Source organism: Mauremys reevesii, linkage group 3, assembly GCF_016161935.1.
Source record: "Mauremys reevesii isolate NIE-2019 linkage group 3, ASM1616193v1, whole genome shotgun sequence".
Taxonomy (NCBI): domain Eukaryota; kingdom Metazoa; phylum Chordata; order Testudines; family Geoemydidae; genus Mauremys; species Mauremys reevesii.
Genome location: NC_052625.1, coordinates 70,001,099 through 70,022,914, shown reverse-complemented (window position 1 = coordinate 70,022,914; position 21,816 = coordinate 70,001,099).

Here is a 21,816-nt window from a genome sequence, read left to right as displayed (position 1 = left end):
CACATAGGAAGTCTGTGGTGAAGCAGGGGCTTCAACCCAACTGTAATAGTCCGGTACGGGGGCCGTGCCCTCTCAGGGGCCGCCGGGAGCCAGGCCGCCTCACTTCACGGCCTGGATCAGTCTTCGGGTTCTGAAGGTCTCAGGGTCCCGCCCCTCAGGCAGGGGCTGAAACAGAAGGCACACGGTCACTGCAATGGGCCCGGCCCTCAGGCAGGGCGGGGCAGCAAATGCTAGTTCCCGGCTCAGATCCTTCCTGCAGGCTGAGCAGTAACAAAGTCAATAAACCCCGGCCCTCAGTCAGGGCGGGGCGGCAAACCGGCTCTCGGCTCCGGTCCTCGCAGCCAGAGCTGAGCAGTCACCAAGTCAGCAAGTCCGAGCCCTAGCTCAGGGCTAGGCACCACACAAGAGTCCAAGGGGCTCAGGTCCTTCCTGCAGGCTGAGCACCACAACGTTAATGAGCTAAGCCCAGGCCCTCAATCAGGGCGGGGCAGCAACACAGCAGTTCTAGGCTCAGCTCCTTACAGCCGGAGCTGAGCAGTAATAATAGTTCAGGGCTCAGGTCCTTGCCTCAGGAGCTGAGCAGCGGCATCAGTCTCAGGAAGCCCCGGCCCTCAATCAGGGTGGGGCAATAAACAAGAGTTCCAGGCTCAGGTCCTTATAGCAGGAGCTGAGCAGTAACAATAGTTCAGGAAGCCCAGGTAAGTGCAGGCTTCTCGGCCGAAACGCTGGTAGGAGGGGGAGTCTGCCACCCGTGAGTGGGGTGGCAGGGGGGACACAGGCCCACCCACTCCACTGTGCCCCAGCCCGGGGCCCTAGCAGCGGCGTGGACCCGCTGCAGTCAGTGGGGATCCTAGCCGCAACACACTGACATGGGCACGTCAGTGCCCTCAGCCGGACAAGGGTCAGCTACCCCCGGGCTACACTCCATCTCCCCCTCCTCGGGTACCTGCTCCCCGCTGGGCTCGGCAGCGGGGTCCCATACCATGGGCTCCTCGGCGGGCTGAAGACTGTCTAGGTCCGGCTGCTCCTCCGGACTCGGGTCAGGGGGCTGCTCGGGCTGCTCCTCAGGGTACCTGGCTCGGGGCAGGCTCGGTCCGGCCACGTCAGGGTACCGGGCTCGGGGCAGGCTCGGCCAGTCCACCTCGGGGTACCTGGCTCGGGGCAGGCTTGGTCCGGCGGGAGCCCGATCAGGCGCGTCCGTCCTCTCCGGCTGCTGGGCTCCAACTGAGTGCTGAGGCCGGGCTTTTATACTTCCTGTCCCGCCCCTTGACTTCCGGGGGGCGGGAACAGGTGGCAGTGGCTCCGCCCACTGAGGGGGATGTTCCGGTTCCTCTCTCTCAGGGGCCGCCGGGAGCCAGGCCGCCTCACTACACGAACTCTCCTAAATTCTTGGCTAGTGCCCTAAACACTGAGTGCCTCTTCTTCCTTTCTGAGTACCTCTTCTTCTCCTGAGTACCAGGACAAGAAATGTGGCAAGAGGGTCAAAGAAGTGTTATCGGAGTGCTCTATAGCTCTATGTAAATAGTTATTTAATAAGATAAAGTGCCTGTAGATGGTAGTCAAGAATATGTACCTTAATTCCTGGGTTCTGTGGGACCAATATTATGCACTAGCAGCTTTTTTTACACTAGGTCTTAACAGGAAGAATGCAGGGAAGGGTATTTCCACTTCTAGGAGTGTGTGAGAACCAATGACATGAGTGAAAAGAGATTTGACAGCAGCAAAAATAAATTTATGGAGCTGGGAAGATAGCTGAAGTAGGGGTCAGAGTAAGTGATCTTGAAAATTATTATGATGTCCCCTGAAATGTCCACTCTTCCTCTGACCACACTTCCAAGATGCTCTTACACTGGAGGTTGCAAGTGGGGGCAGTACAAGTCCATTCAGCCACCCTTACATCCTGTGGGGAAGCTCCTTACCTCAAGGGCTGCACATAATTCAGAATTTAGGCCTGGGGTATTTAGGAGACTACCAGCCACACATACCAAGAAAATGACATAGAGGTGGATGTGTACAGCATGTTGTGCAATCTGTGGCACCACATGATGCTCCTTAGTAGTTCCACTTGCATAGTCAATAAGAGAGGCAATAAGATTGAGACATTATGGTATTGTATAAATGAGGATATTCAGAAGGATGGGTGATTGCTCTTTGATATGTCCCCGAACCTTAAATACCTTTGTAAATCTGGTCCTAATCTACTAGTGCTTGTCCTAGTAGTATCTGATTGTCCAGTCCTCAGGCAAAGACTACAAGGATTGGTAAGCTTATGAAGACATAGCAACTTGGAAGGAGCCATGATTTTATCAACTGGAACATGATGTTAGTTGTTCACTTTAAATGATCAATTAATGAGACATCAGATAACTTGGCTCAATCAGTTTATTAAACATAAATAAATCAGTGCAAACAGAGAAGTTCATACATTACCAATTTGGAGAACAGTCCTGCAGCAATTTCAATCTATTCTAAAGTGTGGGCTCAATTCTGCTCATATTTATATTCCCCTTGTTTAAAACAGATAGAAAATTCCACTGTATTATTACAGACCTTACTCATGTTTACTTATATAGTTTCATACCTATTTTTCTGGATACAAAGACATCTGTGTCAACTGTCCCTAGTACTCTGTACCAGCTGTATCTACCCCACTGTTCATATTTGGCAAGCCTCAACTGAACATAGATCTTGTTTCTGACAGATTCTACATATACAAAGAACAGAGATTAAATGCAAAGTTTACCTACTAGTAAATTCCACTATAAAGCTTAGCATGAGTACAAGGCATTCTGGGTGTAGAGTTCATAGTTATACAATTTAGCATAAGTACAGAAGCTTCTAGAAATATAGGTTGGTTAACAATGACATCAACCAGGGCTGTGTTTCTGTAATACTTGACATGTAGGAGCTGTTGTAAGAGGACATGTGATTTGGGTTCATCACACACCTTAGTACAGAAAAAAAATCAACTAGGAGTATGAAACAGCAGCAGCTATGTGAATATGGAGAAGCCTGTTACAAAATCTCTGCAAATCTAGATGACTTTTGAGTCATACCACTTTCAGAACTGTTTGAATCTGAGCCTTCTAGTCACTTACACATGCTCCCCCAGAACTCCACCTGGGCTGTGGTCACCCTGAGATTCTAGTTTAACCCTTTGGGGAGAACATGGTAGGAAAGTAAGGAACATAGCCTTAGCCAAGGAGTTTCTTAGCCACTGACACTTTATTCTTAAAGCCATCAAGAGCTAATGATTTTTGAAAATGACAACAAGTCATGAAACACACCTTCCTCAAGTCTGAGCTCAACATTTCTGTAATTTCTGGGTTTGTCAGAGTTACAGGCTGGTCAGAGTTCGTCCTGCCCTCTCTCTCTCCTGCAAATCCTCCTTACATGTGCTGATGGTTAGCTCCCTACACAGAGCAGAACCATGCTCTGACATAGGGCATCCATTTCTGTGCCAAGTGCCAGTAGTGTAGTTGAGGGTAAACACCGGTAACTGGAGTTTACCCACTTCTCATTTGGGGAATAAGGCATTTACTCACTTCTTATGTAAGAAATAAAGTTTTAACTTATCCTACTCTCCTATGATAAACAAATCCTGGCTGCACGACCAACACAACAGATGTGCCCCCGAACCTTAAATATCTACCGTTGGTTATGCTCAGCAACTGATCAGTCGCAGAAATGGTGGCCTGTAAAAATCTGCAACAAGCCAGTGCTACTGTATGTGTGAATTGACAGAATACATCTGCCAACCATTAAAAATGTATGACATTTATTTTTTACAACTTTACATAATTTACTTTTAATTTGTAGAAAAGGAAGCATCAGCAATCAAACATTCTTTTATTTTTGGGGAAGAAACAAAATGTTTCCTCACCAAATTTAAGTTTGGTTTCTGAAATCAAACTGTTCCTATACACATTGTAGCTTGCCTTCATTTATTAATTATTATTAATTTGTAAGTATAACTGTTCTTTTACTAAAAAAAGAACAGGAGTACTTGTGGCACCTTAGAGACTAACAAATTTATTTCAGCATAAGCTTTCGTGGGCTACAGCTCACTTCTTCAGATGAATAGAATGGAACACACAGATAGGAGATATTTATACATACAGAGAACATGAAAAGGTGGAAGTATGCATACCAACTGGAAGAGTCCAATCAATTGAGATGAGCTATCGTCAGCAGGAGAAAAAAAACCTTTGAAGTGATAATTGAGATGACCCATAGAAGGTGTGAAAGAGCTTAACATAGGGAAATAGATTCAATTAAACTTCAAAAACAGACTCCAAAGAGAGACTGCTGAATTCGAATTAATATGCAAATTGGATACAATTAACTTAGGTTTAAACAGAGACTGGGAATGGTTGGGTCATTACACTAATTGAATCTATTTCCCTATGTTAAGCTCCCTATGATTTAAATAGCTTAAATCATGAAATTTATGATTTTTAAAATCCTATGACCATGAAATTGACCAAAATGGACCATGAATTTGGTAGAGTCCTAATCATGATGCATCACAATGGCCCACTTAGTTTTGATAGTCCTCCTTGAATGGGCAGGGGAACCACTCCTCCTGCCTGAGTTCACAAATTCAAAGCAGGCATTTTTATAGTTATAAAGTAAAACTCACATATTACCTGATAGCATGGGATACAGACACTAATGCATGCAGCAACTTATGTGTATTTTATAGAGTCTAAACACTAAACACATCTTTAGATGTCTAACACCTGTCTTGAACAATAGTAACATAGAGGAGAGCTGGTCAGGTTTCCATCTATTAATTTCTCAGTGTTCAGCTGACACCTACAGCCTTGGCAAGTGCTGGCACCTGGTTCACCAGCATCACACTTATAACATGGGACACGGATATTATAAGTAGGATAAATACATGCAGCATCCTACAAGCATTCTATAAAGTCAAAACACTAAATGCAGCCTTATAACTCTAATACCTATTTTAACAGCACTAACACACAGGTAAGCCAGACTTGTTTTCGGTTATGCATTTGTCAGTGTTCAGTGAGGCCTCAGGCCTTAGCATGAGCTGGCACTCTAGGCATCCAGCTTTGAGAATATTGTTGCTCCTTTCACTTTGAGGAGGACGTCACCCAGTGTTGAGGAGGATATATTTTGCTCTCACAACTGCTTCATTAAGTCATTTAAGAGCCACACAGATTCATATTTTTCCATTTTTCTTTATAATTGGTACCACTTGGACACACCATGCTGTTGTCTCAGAGATTTTTTGAATTATACCACTCTGTTCCATTCTCTTTAACTCAGTTTCCACTTTATGAAGCAATGGGATAGGAATCTTACGCAGTGTATGTACACTATATGGTTCAGCATTGTCTCTTAAGGTTATTTATATTAGGTCTCCTTCCAAAAGTCCAGTATCACCAAATACTCCAAGTTCTTTCACCTTTCTCACTAGGCCCATCATGGCTGCCATGCTGTTGTTGAGCTTTGATCCTTTGATCATGTATACCTGTGTCTGTTACAGCTCCATTTTGTTCTTGTTCTCCTCTGTGGCCGCCCCTCCCTGGCTGTTAAGTTGTTTACCAGGGCCTCTGCCCTTCTCAAAGGGAGGGCTCCTTAAGTTGTTTAACAAGAGCCATTGCCCTTCTCAAAGGGATGGCCACTTGTGCTAAGTGGGACCACTGCCCTGTTCAAAGGGTTAGTCCTGTTATCACCTTGTTAAAACCTGGGCTTGGTGTAGGGTGGGCACTGTCCAGAGCTGCAAGACCTATTGTGTTTTTAAGATCCTGGGCATGAGTCATACCTCTGGGCTCAGGGCTAGTCTAGACATGTCTTGGTGGTTTTTTTTTCTCTGCCTTCTCTCCTCCTTGTAAGAGGGGGAGCCAATCAGAGTTACTGGCGGGAAGCTGCCAGGGTTTGCCTTTAAAACCGACATTTTTTGAACAGACTTCAGAAAGGTTCTTGCGTTGCTGCCTGGTCTGATCAACCAGGAGTTCTGGGGGTCCTTTCTCCACTCTCATTTTATTTTTGAGCGTACCCCTGTTTTTGAAAACCCCCCCCACGAAGAACGAATTGCTGCCTGAGAGATCTCCTGATTATCAAGACTGTACTGAGCCTTCTGATGTTCTTGCTGCTTCTGCCTCTGCTGCTGCCTTGGGGGATGGTAAGAATCCCTCTGTGAAACTTTCTGTACTTTTATTTTATGATTTTAGCTGCTGGCTCTGTCTCCCCAGCACACAGACTCAAGCTAAACCTTGGTCTGTGTCTTAAAACCTCTCTTAAACTCCCCCTGTCTTGGCTGCTGGCTTTCTTTCCCCAGCAGGCAGACCCAAGCTGTATCTGTAATCTGTTTCTAGTTCTGCAGTGCCTTTGCTGCTAGAAATAAGCCTGCTTGCAGCCACCCCACTGCTGCAGTCACCCCCCCCCCTTTGGAGCTGTGTCCTGGACACACACCACTCAGCCCTCTGGAACTACCCTTAGCATAAGGTGCACCCATTAAGTTAAGTTTAGCATTATACTTTGTAAGTTAGGCTTAGAGAATTGTTGCATTGTGTTGTGTTACTTGCTAATTTGTGTAGTCTTGGTTAAGTTAGATCATAGATAAGATTTTGCTGTGTTCTGTATAATTGTAATTGTCTGTATTCCCACTGCAAACACCTCCCCCCCCCCCCCCGCTTCTCTGTGTCTTTCTACCTTGTTACACTCTCTTTGCTGCTTAAGCTTGCAGCCTGTTTGTTCTATCTCACTAAGTTTAAATCTCTAGCATAAAACCCCATTGGTTACTTTTTTCCTCTCTGATACCCCTCACATTCTACATTTACACCACTGTGACACATTTTTACCTAAAATTGTTTGTTATTTAACACATCTTATCCATAACTGTTAATTGGTTATATGCTGCTGTGACACACCTTTTTACATAGAAATCGCTAGCTACCTGTTACATTTATACCTCAGTGTTAACTGATTACCCACTGTATTGTATACTACTGTGTTGTACCCCACTATTGAAACCCCCTTACTGTTCACCAAAAAAAAGAAACCCTTCCCCAATTGCCTACCTTAACAACCCCATACCCCTCACTATTGAATTTTCCCTATTTTTGTATTTTCTTAATAAAGTTTATTTTGCACCCCACCCGTGTGGTAATTGCTCCCCAAGATCCCATATACCTGCAGGCAGGGACAACCTGGAAAAGCTTTTGTTTTTGTAAGTTGTTTCTGTGGTGAACTGGCCCCTGCAGTTCACAATGCCTCCAGGGTTAGTCAGGGTATGTCAGGTGATTTCAGCTCTGGGAGGAGTGAAGGTGATTATAAATCCTTTCTAAGATAACTGTTACTTCTGCTCCTGAGTCAATTTTAAAATTAATAGTCTTGCCATGAATATTCAGTTTCACCCTCCAGGCAGGCTCTGTGTCATCACATATGATAGATCCCAGAAATAGTGGCTCTTGGTTGTCTGCAATATTAGTCAACTCCCTGACTGCTTTTGTGCTGCAAACAGCTGCAAAATGTCCATATTTTTAGGGGCATATATCTGTTGGGTTCTGAATTTTTACACATTTTATATATTTAATCTGAAAGACTTTTGTATCTTATCTGGAATTTGTTCCTCTTAGCTTCAGGGGTCATATGATAATTACTTTTAACACTCATACTGCATTTGTTTAAAGCTTCTACATTAGTTTCTTGTTTTTCAGGAATGTCAAGTTTGTTTTGCTGTTTCACAAGTTTAGAATACACTGATCTTTGGATAGCTGTGTCTGTCTACAGCTATAATTGTTGTGAAAAGTTCGTGTCTGCAGAACCTATTCTTATCCTATCTCTGATATTTTCATGTTTTGGATTTCCAAAAATCACAATTTTCTGACAATGCATGCAAAGCTCTTATAAAAATTCATCAATTTCTCTTGGTTCCTGAATTCTCTGGTGAAAATGTGCTTTTTCATAAACCACATTTCTCTGAGGTATAAAGTGTGCATCAAACACAGCCAAAACTCTTTCAGAGTCATCTTTGTGACTGTCTTCAGTAAAGGTTAAATATTTAAACATATGCTCTGTCTGTTTCCCATAACATAAATTAAAGATGATACTTAAACATGTCCAATCTCCTTATGGAGTTTTGTAGCAATGTAAAATCTTGGAAAATGTTGCTTCCAATCTAACTATTCTGAAGGTCTATCAAAGCTGAAGTTCTCTGGAGCATTGAAGCAAGGCATGTGGATGAGATCTTACAACCTTTGTTGCTTTCTTCTTCTTCTTCTTCTTCTTCTTCTTCTTCCATTTGCAATCTTTATTGCTGCTTTCCCTCAATTTCTCTCCTCCTCTGTCCCCAATTAGACTGCCTTTACTTATGACACCATGTTGTGTACCAGATATAGACGGGTTACAGAGCTTCCACCTTCAGAGAAATACAAGATGATGTGTTCTCCTTAGGACATCTTGAGTGCATTGCCTGGATCCAGCTATGACCAGCTCAGATAAGGTATGTTACGCATGGCATCACCTAGTGTCTGAGAAGTATAACACAGCTTAACATTCCGTTACGGGTGTAATCATGGTTCTCCCTGGCATGGCGTGGTAGGGGTAAGGGGTGCATGCCATGCTGCCGTCTGTTATGCTGGGAGATATATGGAACAGCAACCAAGGACTGGGTTTGTAGCTCAATAATGGTCTGCAACATCTGGATTTTTTGCCTGAGCACAGACATAAAGTCTCGGTATGATGCACCTCTCAGTCCCTTTGGCTCTCCCCCAGCATCTGAATGCTCCTTTCCTGGTCCATCATCTTGGTCTTGGTCATTTGGCCCCTCCAATCACTGTGTTCATGATCAGCAGCTGCAGAGGACTGGAGAAGCTCAGAGAACATATCCTCTCCGGTCCCTTTCTTCACCCAATATGGGTCAGGCATTCAGGAGGTGTGGAGGGGGCACCTCTCAAAGATATCCCAGCAGGGGATGCTGAATAAAACAGGCACATACATCATTAGATTAACAGTTGCAGGGAATGGGAAAGACAAATATCCAAACTCTCTTACATTTTTCCAATAAAGATCTTTAGTGAAAAATGCAAAGTGGCAATTTAGCTTTGGAATGGCTTGTTACAGCACCACTGTGCAGCTCAAGCCATGGTGAGTATGGAGTGGGTGTCTTGCTGGGTGGTTTAGATTCTAGATGCCCCTGGATATGAGTAACATAAGCACAGCCATACTGGGTCACACTAAAAGTCCATCTAGCCCAGTATCCTGTCTACCGACAGTGGCCAATACCAGGTGCGCCAGAGAGAATGAACAGAACAGAGAATCATCAAGTGATCCATCCCAGTGCCGATTCCCAGCTTCTGGCAAACAGAGGCTAGGGACACGATCCCTGCTCATCTTGGCTAATAGCCATTGATGGACTTATACCAGGGGTCGGCAACCTTTCAGAAGTGGTGTCCAAGTCTTCATTTATTCACTCTAATTTAAGGTTTTGCGTGCCAATAATACATTTTAACATTTTTTAGAAGGTCTCTTTCTATAAGTATATAATATATAACTAAACTATTGTTTTATGAAAAGTAAATAACATTTAAAAAATGTTTAAGAAGCTTCATTTAAAATTAAATTAAAATGCAGAGCCCCCGGAGCAGTGGCCAGGACCTGGGCGGTGTCAGTGCCACTGAAAATCAGTTCACTTGCTGCCTTCGGCACACATGCCATAGGTTGCCTACCCCTGACTTATACTCCATGAATGTATCTAGTTCTTTTTTTAGCCCTGTTATAGTCTTGGCCTTCACAACATCCTCTGGCAAAGAGTTCCACAGGTTGACTGTGCATTGTGTGAAGAAATACTTCCTTTTGTTTTAAACCTGCTGCCTATTAATTTTATTTGGTGACCCCTAATTCTTGTGTTATGAGTAGGGCTGTCAAGTGATTAAAAAATTAATCGTGATTAATCACATTGTTAAACAATAATAGAATACCATTTATTTAAATATTTTGATGTTTTCTACATTTTCTAATATATTGATTTCAGTTACAACACAGAATACAAAGTGTACAGTGCTCACTTTATATTTATTTTTATTACAAATATTGGCACTGTAAAAAACAAAAGAAATAGTATATTTCAATTCACTTAATACAATTACTATAGTGCAATCACTTTATAATGAAAGTTGAACTTACAAATGTAGAATTATGTACAAAAAATTAATTGCTTTAAAAAATAAAACAATGTAAAACCTACAAGTCCACTCAGTCCTACTTCAGCCAATCTCTCAGACAAAACAAGTTTGGTTACAATTTGCAGGAGATAATGATGCCCACGTCTTGTTTACAATTTCACCAGAAAGTGAGAACAGGTGTTCACATGGCACTGTTGTAGCTGGCATCACAAGAACTTTATGTGCCAGATGTGCTAAAGATTCATATGTCTTTTCATGTTTCAACTACCATTCCAGAATACATGCATCCATGCTGCTGATGGGTTCTGCTCGATAACAATCCAAAGTAGAGCAGACCAATGCGGAGCTGAGCTGCGTGCTCGTGGGAGGAGGAGGAGGAGGCGGCGGAGCGGAAGTGAGCTGGGGTGGAGAGCAGTTCCTCTGCGCCTCCCCTTACTTGCTGCACCCCCCCCCACCCCAGCTCACTTCCACTCCGCCTCCACCTCCTCCCACGAGCGCGCCGCAGCTCCGCTTCTCCTCCCTCCCAGGCTTGCTACACCAAACAGCTGATTTGTGCGGCAAGCCTGGGAGGGAGGAGAAGCGGAGCTGTGGCGCGCTCGTGGGAGGAGGCAGAGCGGAGGTGGGCTGGGGCGGGCGGGGGGCCCGGGGAGGACTGCAGCAAGTAACGGGCGGGCACAGAGGAACCACTTGCGGTAACACGAATTCGGATATAACCAGGTAAAGCAGCCCCGTCCCCTCGAGCGCTGCTTTACCGTGTTATATCCAAATTTGCGTTATATTGGACCGCGTTATATCAGGGTAGAGGTGTATTTGAAAATGTAGAAAAACATCCAAAGATATTTAATACATTTCAATTGGTATTCTATTGTTTAACAGTGCGATTAATCACGATTAATTTTTTTTATCGCAGTTAATTTTTTGAGTTAATCGCGTGAGTTAACTGTGATTAATCGACAGCTCTGGTTATGAGAAGGAGTAAATAACATTTCCTTATTTATTTTCTCCACGCCAATCATCATTTTATAGACCTCTATTTTATCCCGCCTTAGTCGTCTCTTTTCCAAGCTGTAAAGTCCCAGTCTTATTAATCTCTCCTCATACAGAAGCCATTCCATACCCCTAATCATTTTTGTTGCCCTTTTCTGAACCTTTTCCAATTCCAATATATCTTTTTGAGATGAGGCAACCACAGCTTCATGCAGTATTCAAGACGTGGGTGTACCAGGGATTTATATAGAGACAATATGATATTTCTGTCTTATTATCTATCCCTTTCCGAATGATTCCCAACATTCTGTTAGCTTTTCTAACTGCCGCTGCACATTGAGCGAATGCTTTCAGAGAACTATCCACAATGACTCCAAGATCTTTCTTTTGAGTGGTAACAGCTAATTTAGACCCCCATCATTTTACGTGTATAGTTGGGCTTGTTTTCCAATGTGCATTACTTTGCATTTATCAGCATTGAATTTCATCTGCCATTTTGTTGCCCAGTCACCCAGTTTTGTGAGATCCCTTCGAAGCTTTTCAGTCTCCTTTGGACTTAACTATCTTGAGTAGTTTTGTATCATCTGCAAATTTTGCCACCTCACTGTTTACACAGCATAAGCACTATATCCACTGGATCCCCCCTTGTCCACATCTTTGTTGACCCCTTCAAAGAATTCCTGTAGATTGGCGAGGCATGATTTCCTTTTATAAGAACCATGTCGACTTCCCCAACAAATTATGTTCATCTATGTGTCTGACAATTCTGTTCTTTACTATAGTTTCAACCAGTTTGCCCAGTACTGAAGTCAGGCTTACTGGCCTGTAATTGAGTATAGGAAAAGTGCAGTGAATGTTGCTATTATTTTCACAGGCAGTGGTGGTTTTGGCTGATATCTTACTCCTGAGGGTGACAAAAGCCCAGAGAATGCAGCTGCTACTGATATCCTAAAGCCACCATGGACTGTCTGCTGCTAGCCTGTTTGTTGCAATGATGCCAGCAGAACTCAAGGCAGAGGGGTGTGGGAATGTCTCCTATAATGGGGGAAGTAACAAGGCCATCATCCCTAGAAATATTTGCGAGGGGGCTGAACACTATCGCCTTGAAAGTTTCATTGACATTGTTCAAGAGAATGAAAAGGACAGCCCTGTACAGATACACAAAGTGCACGGTGAGTATTCTGGCTCCTATGCTAAGCACAACAAGCCAAACAAAGGGAAAATTTCCACTGCTTGCATCCGAAGAAGTGGGTATTCACCCACGAAAGCTCATGCTGCAAAACGTCTGTTAGTCTATAAGGTGCCACAGGATTCTTTGCTGCTTTCAAAGGGAAAATGAACTCTGCCACCTTTATCTTTTTTTCCCCCATCTCGGTGCCAGCAAGGACAGTGATCTGTTGTGAATTGTGTAATTCAGACTGATACATTAAACTTTTTGAATATATTTCCTAATGTGTAATAGTTGAGAAGTGGCAACTATATATGCATTCCAAATAATTAATTCTCTAATTGTATTTCAGTGCAGTACTTAAAAATAATAAAAAATAATAATTAAAAGTCACTTGCTTTGTTCTCTAAATGTGTGGCCAGCTGTTATTTTTAAATAGGAGGGCAGGAGGTACTCTGGGAGGTGCAGTGCAGCATGGAGGAGCAGATCCCTTGAGCTCCAGAGGCATCCACTAATATCAATTTTTATGCCGGGCCACTGAGCAACCCTTGTGATAAAAGGAATGGGTACCCCCAGATCTCTGGGATGTCAGCCAGCAAAGATTTGTCTGCTGGGAGCTCTATATGTAGATGAAAAGCAAGGAGAATGGAGGCTCCCCACACTCTAAACAAGATGGCTGCTGCCGAGGACACTGTGTCTATGATGACCCTGCAGGATAAAGTTGCTGTAGACACAATAGATATCAAGACCAAAATGGCCACAATACATCTGACCATGACCATGATTAACTCCTCTCTGCAAGCTGTGACAGGATGGATGAAAAAAGCAGAAGGGAGAATGTGAAAGGTGGAAGATCACATACAAGGACTCTCTGCCCAGCTGCAGAGAAGCCTCACAGACTTATCTTCTCTTAAATCTAAAGTGGCAGACCTCAGTGCAGGTCTCGCTGTAATGCTTTGAGAATTATAGGAGTCCCTGAAGGAGCAGAGAAAGACAACACCTTAGAACAGGGATCGGCAACCTTTCAGAAGTGGTGTGCCGAATCTTTATTTATTCACTCTAATTTAAGGTTTCACGTGCCAGTAATACATTTTAATGTTTTTAGAAGGTCTCTTTCTATAAGTCTCTATATAACTAAACTGTTGTTGTATGTAAAACAAATACGGTTTCTAATATGTTTAAGAAGCTTCATTTAAAATTAAATTAAAATGCAGAGCCCCCCGGACTGGTGGCCAGGATCCGGGCAGTGCGAGTGCCACTGAAAATCAGCTCACGTGCCACCTTCGACACACATGCCATAGGTTGCCTGCCTCTGCCTTAGAATTTGTTCCCCAAGTCCTTTCAGAAGTGCTCAGCCTGCTGCTTGATTTTAAATTTGATTTAGAGAGAGCACATAGGTCCCTGGCTCCTAAGACCAGCTCAAATGTCAGAGTTCTTAGATTTACTGTAAAAGAAAAAATGTTGCAGCTAGCTTGTGGAAGAAAAAATAAAGAACTTAACGAGGGATGCCACAAAATAAGATAATGATTTTTCAAGATTTTGCAAAAGATGTGCTTGAACAGAGATCAGCCTTTAGAAGAGCAAGGGAACTTGCCAAGCAGCGAGGGCTCAAATATTTTATAAGGTTTCCAGCTGAATTTCACACCAAGGTTGGTAAAGAAATGCGTCTCTTCGAAAAGCCACAAGAAGCAGAATAGTTTTTTTAAATTGAGTATTTGCTTTCTTTTATACCAAGTTTACTTCCCAGTTGTTATATCTGCCCTATCTGCACTTATAAGCTTATACAGTCACTGTGACTAATTTACTTAGGGTATGTCTACACTATGAAATTAGGTCAATTTTATAGAAGTCAATTTTTAGAAATCGATTTTATTCAGTCGATTGCATATGTCCCCACTAAGCGCATTAAGTCGGCGGAGTGCGTCCTCACTACCGTGGCTAGCATCGACTTACAGAGCAGTGCACTGTGGGTAGCTATCCCACAGTTCCCACAGTCTCTGCTGCCCATTGGAATTCTGGGTTAAGCTCCAATGCCTGATGGGACAAAAACATTGTCGCGGGTGGTTCTGGGTACATGTCATCAGTTGCCCCTTCTTCCCTCCGTGAAAGCAACGGCAGACAATCATTTCATGCCTTTTTTCCTGGGTTACCCATGCAGATGCCATAGCATGGCAAGTATGGAGCCCACTCAGCTCACCGCTGCTGTTGTGAGCATTGTAAACACCTCACGCATTTTCCTGGAGTATGTGCAGAACCGGGCTAAGGGACATCAGAACGGGGAGGATTTTGATGAGGACATGGACACATACATTCCAGAAAGCATGGGCTGTGGCAATTGGGACATCATGGTGGCAATAGGGCTGGTTGATACAGTGGAACACAGATTCTGAGCCTGGAAAACAAGCACAGACTGATTGGACCACATAGTGTTGCAGGTATGGGATAATTCCCAGTGGCTGCGAAACTTTCGCATGCATAAGGCCACTTTCCTGGAACTCTGTGAGTTGCTTTCCCCCCGCCCTGAAGTGCAGGAATACCAAGATGAGAGCTGCCCTGACACATGAGAAGCAAGTGGCGATAGCCCTGTGGAAGCTTGCAATGCCTGACTGCTACTGGTCAGTCGGGAATCAATTGGGAGTGGGCAAATCTACTGTGGGGGCTGCTGTGATCAAAGTAGCCATGCAATCACTGAGTTTCTGTTATCAAGGGTAGTGACTCTGGGAAATGTGCAGGTCAGACTTGATGGCTTTGCTGCAATGAGGTTCCCTAACTGTGGTGGGACAACAGACGGAATGCATATCCCTATCTTGGCAATGGACCACCTTGCCAACCAGTCCGTAAACTGCAAGGGGTACTTCTCAGTGGTGCTGCAAGCACTGGTGGCTCACAAGGGGCGTTTCACCAACATCAACGTGGGATGGCCAGGAAAGGTGCATGACGCTTGCATCTTTAGGAACTCCGGGCTATTCGAGCAGCTGCAAGAAGGGACTTACTTCCCCGACCAGAAAATTACTGTTGGGGATGTTGAAATGCCAATTGTTATCCTTGGGGACCCAGCCTACCCCTTGCTCCCATGGCTTATGAAGCCGTACACAGGCAGACTGGACAGTAGTAAGGAGCAGTTCAACTACAGGCTGAGCAAGTGCAGAATGGTGGTACAATGTGCCTTTGGATGTTTGAAAGCTCGCTGGTGCTGTTTGCTGACTAGGTTAGACCTCAGCGCAACCAACATTCCCATTGTTATTGCTGCTTGCTGTGTGCTCCATAATAGCTGTGAGAGTAAGGGGGAGACGTTTATTGCGGGGTAGGAGGTTGAGGCAAATTGCCTAGTGGCCAATTTTGAGCAGCCAGACACCAGGGCTGTTAGAAGAGCACAGCTAGGCACGCTGCACATCAGAGAGGCTTTGAAAACCAGTTTCATGACTGGCCAGGCTATGGTGTGACAGTTGTGGGTGTTTCTCCTTGATGCAAACCCGCCCCTTTGTTGATTTTAATTACCTGTAAGCCAACCAACCTCCCACCCCCCCATTGAAATAAAGTAACTATTGTTTTGAAACCATGCATTCTTTCTTTATTAATTAAAAAAAAAGTGAGATGACTGACTAGGTAGCCCAGGTGGGGTGGGGTGGGGGAGGAGGGAAGGACAAGGCCACATTGCTTATTGTAGCCACACTACAAATTAAAACTGTTTGAATGACAGCCTTCTGTTGCTTGGGCCATCCTCTGGAGTGGCGTGTCTGGGTGCCCGGAGCCTCCCCTGGCCGCGTTCTTGGGCGTCTGGGTGAGGAGGCTATGGAACATGAGGAGGAAGGTAGGCGATTATATAGTGGATGTAGCAGGGGTCTGTGCTCTTGTTGGCTTTCCTGCAGCTCCAACAGACACTTGATCATGTCCGTTTGCTCCCCCATTAGCCTCAGCATCACCCCCTGCCTCTGCTCTTCATGGTCACTTAATGCTTTCCTGGCCTCTTCCACTGAATGCCTCCATGCATTAAGCTGTGCTCTATCAGTGCAGGAGGACTGCATGAGTTCAAAAAACATGTCATTGTGAGTGCGTTTTTTTTGCCTTCTAATCTGCGATAACCTAAGGGACGGAGATGATAGGGGGAGCATAGAAACATTTGCACCTGTGGGGAGATAAAAAGGGAGAGTAAAATCTAAGATGATACATTTCTGAGAACAAAAGGGAGACTTTCACAGTGAATCAAGCAATTCACAGCAGACAGCACATGTGCTTTAGGTACAAGGTTGCATTTTGCCTTTTATATTGAGCGCCTGCCAGTGTGGTGACACATCAGACACGGCTGGGCAACAGAATTCGGTTTCCAGGCAGCCATGGTAAGCCAAAAGGTACGTGGGGTTGGCTTCTTACATCTTCATAACATGTGGGAATGGTTTCAAACTGCAGCACCTTCCTTTCCCATAGCAAGCAATGGGTTGGGTTTCACATTTAAAAGGAGGAGCTGCGGTTTTCAGGTGGATGTGCAGCACACACCTCTCCCCACCCCACTGCATGGCTATTCTCTGGGATGATCCCTTTTAGCCAAGTGCAAACAGCTCAGCATGAACGGGGTCCTTTTACTGTTCCCTTACAAAAATTCCCCTATTTCAACCAGGTGACCATGAATGATATCACTCTCCTGAGGCTAACACAGAAAGATATAGACTGAATGTTGCTTGAATGCGACCAAAACCCAGGACCATTCGCTGCCATGCTTTGTGCTGCAATGATTCCAGAATAGTTGCTACTGGCTTGGTGTGGTAAAGTGTCCTGCCATGGAGGACGAAATAAGGCAGCCCTCCCCAGAAACTTCTGCAAAGGCTTTCAGAGTACCTCCAGGAGAGCTTCATGGAGATGTCCCTGAAGGATTCCTGCTCCATCCCCAGACACATTAACATACTTTTCCAGTAGCTGTACTGGCTGCGAATGCATCCCAAGTCTTCAGGGCAAATCAAACATTAAACACTATTGCTTTTAAACCCTGTACTGTAGTTACAAATGTGCACTCACCAAAGCTGCCTTCTCCAGCTTCAGGGTCAGGGATCCTGCCTTGGGAGGGTATTGGCTCCAGGGTGATGAAAAGGTACTGATTTCCGGGTGTCATAAGTAGTTAGTTAAGGGTTAAGGTCTACCTGTAAAGGGGACGGGCCCCCCTGCTCCCGGCGCGACTGTCAACCGGGGCGGACTGTCCTCAGTGCGCCCCGACCGCGTCGCGCCGCCGGGCGGGGAGGAGCCACGCCAGGGCGCCCGGGGTCTGCGGCGATGTCGGCCACCCACCCGACCCGTCTTGAAACACGGACCAAGGAGTCTAACACGTGCGCGAGTCAGAGGCTCGACCGAAAGCCCATGGCGCAATGAAGGTGTCTACTACGAAGGTAAAAGAAATGGTGGTGTGGAAGAGGTGACCCTCACCACAACCCTGCAACGTCTGCAGCGTCAACAGATCAAGGAGCTGTGCACTCACTTCGCGCCCTTGTTCTCAGCCAACCCAGGACGGACTGAGCAAACCTGCCACTCCATTGACACAGGTAATGCTCACCCGATTAGGACCCCACCCTACAGGGTGTCACCTCATGCCAAAGTTGCTATTAAACAGGAGATTGACAACATGTTGGAGATGGGTATCATCCGCCCTTCTACCAGTGCATGGGCATCTCCAGTGGTTCTGGTTCCCAAACCAGATGGGGAAATACGCTTTTGTGTGGACTACCGTAAGCTCAATGCTGTAACTCGTCCAGACAACTATCCAATGCCACGCACTGATGAGTTATTGGAAAAGTTGGGACGTGCCCAGTTCATCTCTACCATTGATTTAACCAAGGGATACTGGCAGGTACCACTAGATGAACCCGCCAGGGAAAAATCTGCCTTCATCACCCATGCAGGGGTGTATGAGTTTACTGTGCTTCCATTCGGACTGCGGAATGCACCTGCCACCTTCCAAAGGCTGGTGGATGGTCTACTAGCAGGATTGGAAGACTGTGCAGTTGCATACCTCGATGATGTGGCCATTTTTTCTGATTCATGGCCTGAACACCTAGAACATTTGAAAATGGTTTTTGAGCGCATCAGGCAGGCAGGACTAACTGTTAAGGCCAAAAAGTGTCAAATAGGCCAAAACAGAGTGACTTACCTAGGACACCAGGTGGGTCAAGGAACCATCAACCCCCTACAGGCCAAGGTGGAGGCTATCCAACAGTGGCCTGTCCCAAGGTCAAAGAAACAGGTCCAATCCTTCTTAGGTTTGGCCGGATATTACAGGCGATTTGTACCACACTACAGCCAAATCGCTGCTCCACTAACTGATCTGACCAGGAAAACCCAGCCAAATGCAGTTAAGTGGACTGATGAGTGTCAGGAAGCCTTTATCCAGCTTAAGGCGATGCTCATGTCTGACCCTGTATTAAGGGCCCCGGACTTTGACAAACCCTTCCTAGTTACCACTGATGCATCTGAACGTGGGGTAGGAGCGGTACTAATGCAGGAAGGACCGGATCACAACTTCCATCCTGTCGTGTTTCTCAGCAAGAAGCTGTCTGAGAGGGAAAGCCACTGGTCCGTCAGTGAAAAGAGTGTTACGCCATTGTGTATGCCTTGGAAAAGCTACGCCCATACCTTTGGGGACGGCAGTTCCAGCTACAAACCGATCATGCTGCACTAAAGTGGCTTCATACTAACAAGGGAAACAACAAAAAACTTATCAGATGGAGTTTAGCTCTCCAAGACTTTGATTTTGAAATTCAACACATTTCAGGAGCTTCCAACCAAGTTGCTGATGCACTCTCTCGTGACAGTTTCCCAGAATCTAGTGGCTAAAAAGTGTTCTTTACATGTTATATGCTTAGTAGTATATGTAATAGTGCATGTGTTTATTACTCTGTTGGTTTTGCAGTTTAGGAGGAAATCACCGCCAGTGCTCCCACTGTTGGTGATTTGGGGGGCGTGTCATAAGTAGTTAGTTAAGGGTTAAGGTCTACCTGTAAAGGGTTAACACAGACCTGGTGAAACACCTGACCAAAGGACCAATCAGGGAAGAGAATTTGAAAATCCCAGAGAGCGGGAACTTGGGTCTCTGTGTTCTTTGTTCTGAGTTCTTAGCCGTCTGGACCTACACCAGACCAGACGCTTAACCAAGTCTGACCATCTTTCTGAACTAATTTCTTCTAGTCAAGCTAGTGAGTATTAGAAGAACTGGGTAATTGCATATAAGAATCTTGTGTCTGCAATTCTGTGTGTTTGCATTGATTATTCGTAATTTTGCCTGTATTGTTTGTACTGAGGAAAAGGGAGAAATTTCTCCAGGGATTAATAAGATTAGACCCTATGAAAGTCTATCTTGGATTCATAGAGATTGTGTATTTTTTCTCTTCTTTCTTTTATTCTTTTAATAAACTCTTTTAAGTTCAGGACTTGGTTAAGTTCCTTACCTGTGGATTCAGGGGAAGGAAGCTAGGCGCCACTCTGTGGAGACAAGAGTTGTCTCCAAGCAGAGAGAGAGCAGGAGAGGGAGGGGGGAAGTGGGCTGCTTCCCTGTGTGTAGAGATTCAAGGGATTTGAATCTGGGTTCCCCAGGGGAAGCTTGGGGGACAGGCCGTGCGTCAGACACGTTAACCTGACTGGTGGCAGCGAGAAGGAATCCTACCCTAAGGGTTAGGGTGGGGGGAGAATACCTGCGGGTCCCCTCTTTGAACCCACAAGCTCAAAGTGGGGGTGAGATCCCATGACACCGGGGAAAACGGATTCACTGCTTGCCTGCTGCACATTCTCCTCCTCATCCTCCTTCACAAAATCCTCCTCCCTGTTGCATGAGACTCCCCCCTTGCAGGTGTCCAGGGACAGTGGTGGGGTAGTGGTCGGGGGTGCAGGCTCTGGGAGGGAGTTTGGGTGTGGGCTCTGGGCTGGGGCAAGGGTTGGGATGCAGGAAAGGGTGCGGGGGCAGGCTCTGGGAGGGGGTGTGGGCTCAGGGCTGAGGGGGTTGGGGTGCAGGAAGAGGTGCGGGGGCGGGCTCTGGGAGGCAGTTTGGGTGTGGGGTGCAGGCTCTGGGCTGGGGCAGGGCTGGGGTGCGGGAGAGGGTGAGGGGTGCAGCACTTACCTTGGGCGGCTCTTGAAAGTGACCCGCACACCCCTCTGGCAGCGGATCCTAGGCAGGGGGTCTCCGTGCACCACTGCCTGCAGGCACTGCCCCTGCAGCTCCCATTGGCCGCAGTTCCAATGGCAGAGTTGGCACTTGGGGCAGGTGCAGTGTGTGGAGACACACCCCCTGCCAGGGACCACAGGGATGTGTCGGCCGCTTCTGGGAATGGTGCGCAGGAATCCACGTTACCCTTCTGCACTGCCGGGGGGGGGGGCAGGCTCTTTTAAATCACCTGGGCAGCAGGCAGGGCGAGGAGACACTCTGGGGGAGGCATGCGGGGGTGGCAGGCAGGGCAGGGGGAGATACCCTGCACCAAACATTGGTGGAGTTGGGCCCCCATGCTCTGAATATTCCTGGAGCACAGGCACCATGGGCCAATACAACTTGCTGCCCCTGATACCAGATCAGTTTCTCTCTTTGGAAATTTTATCCCACTCTGGTACCAGCATTGCACCTTTGCGCAGCTGGAACAGATTCGTGGCTTTGCAGTGAACCAGTTTCCCACTGGAAGCAAAATAAGCCACATAAACTCAACACATTTTTCCATAGTCTATTTGTATTCACACAAAATGTACGTTTAAGAGACAAAATTTTGATTACACGAGTAATTCAATTTTTCTGCAGGGATAGTGAGTGGGTTCAGTCTCGTTTGACAGCAGAACACCCACCTGTGGATAATAACACAAAATAAATATGCAGATTTGAACAGTTGTGGATGCCTGTACCCTGAGTTGCTCCAGTTTGGAATAAAAAGACATCACAATGTAGTAAAGCTTCTCACATTAAAAAGATCTTTAAGTTTATAAGAAGACAATTTGAGGGTTAATTACTATTCAATCTAAACACAGTCTTATCATGACAGCTGTCAAAGTTAGACTCAGGACTCACAGTTTGTCAGACCACTCTGTTTTATTAGCACAGTGCTCTGCTAATAACACCCAAATAACGTGAGCACCATGCAAGACACAAACTATCTTATTTATACAGATAAAAGGGCGAGCACTTAACAAGATAACAAAGGAAGCAGAATCTGATAAGTTTACCTGGGCTAGACATGCATATCTTATTTCCTTACTAACTATTACCGATCTTCTGTTAATGTTTCGCCATTAGCACCCTTGTTTATGCCTAATGTTTCTTTTCCTGGCATCTGTATTTGAACAATTTTTATTTCTGCTTAAAAGGTACATACAACATTTCTTTAATCCATTCTTATTTTTACAATACAATTCATTCTACTTTCACAATCCCTCCTTTTGGTCAAGCTTTCGCCATGACCAACATTTTACTGGGTTTTACATATTAACCGTTTTTTATTTCGTTGTTCATCAGCGATATTTAAAATCATTATATTAGCACTCTGTTTT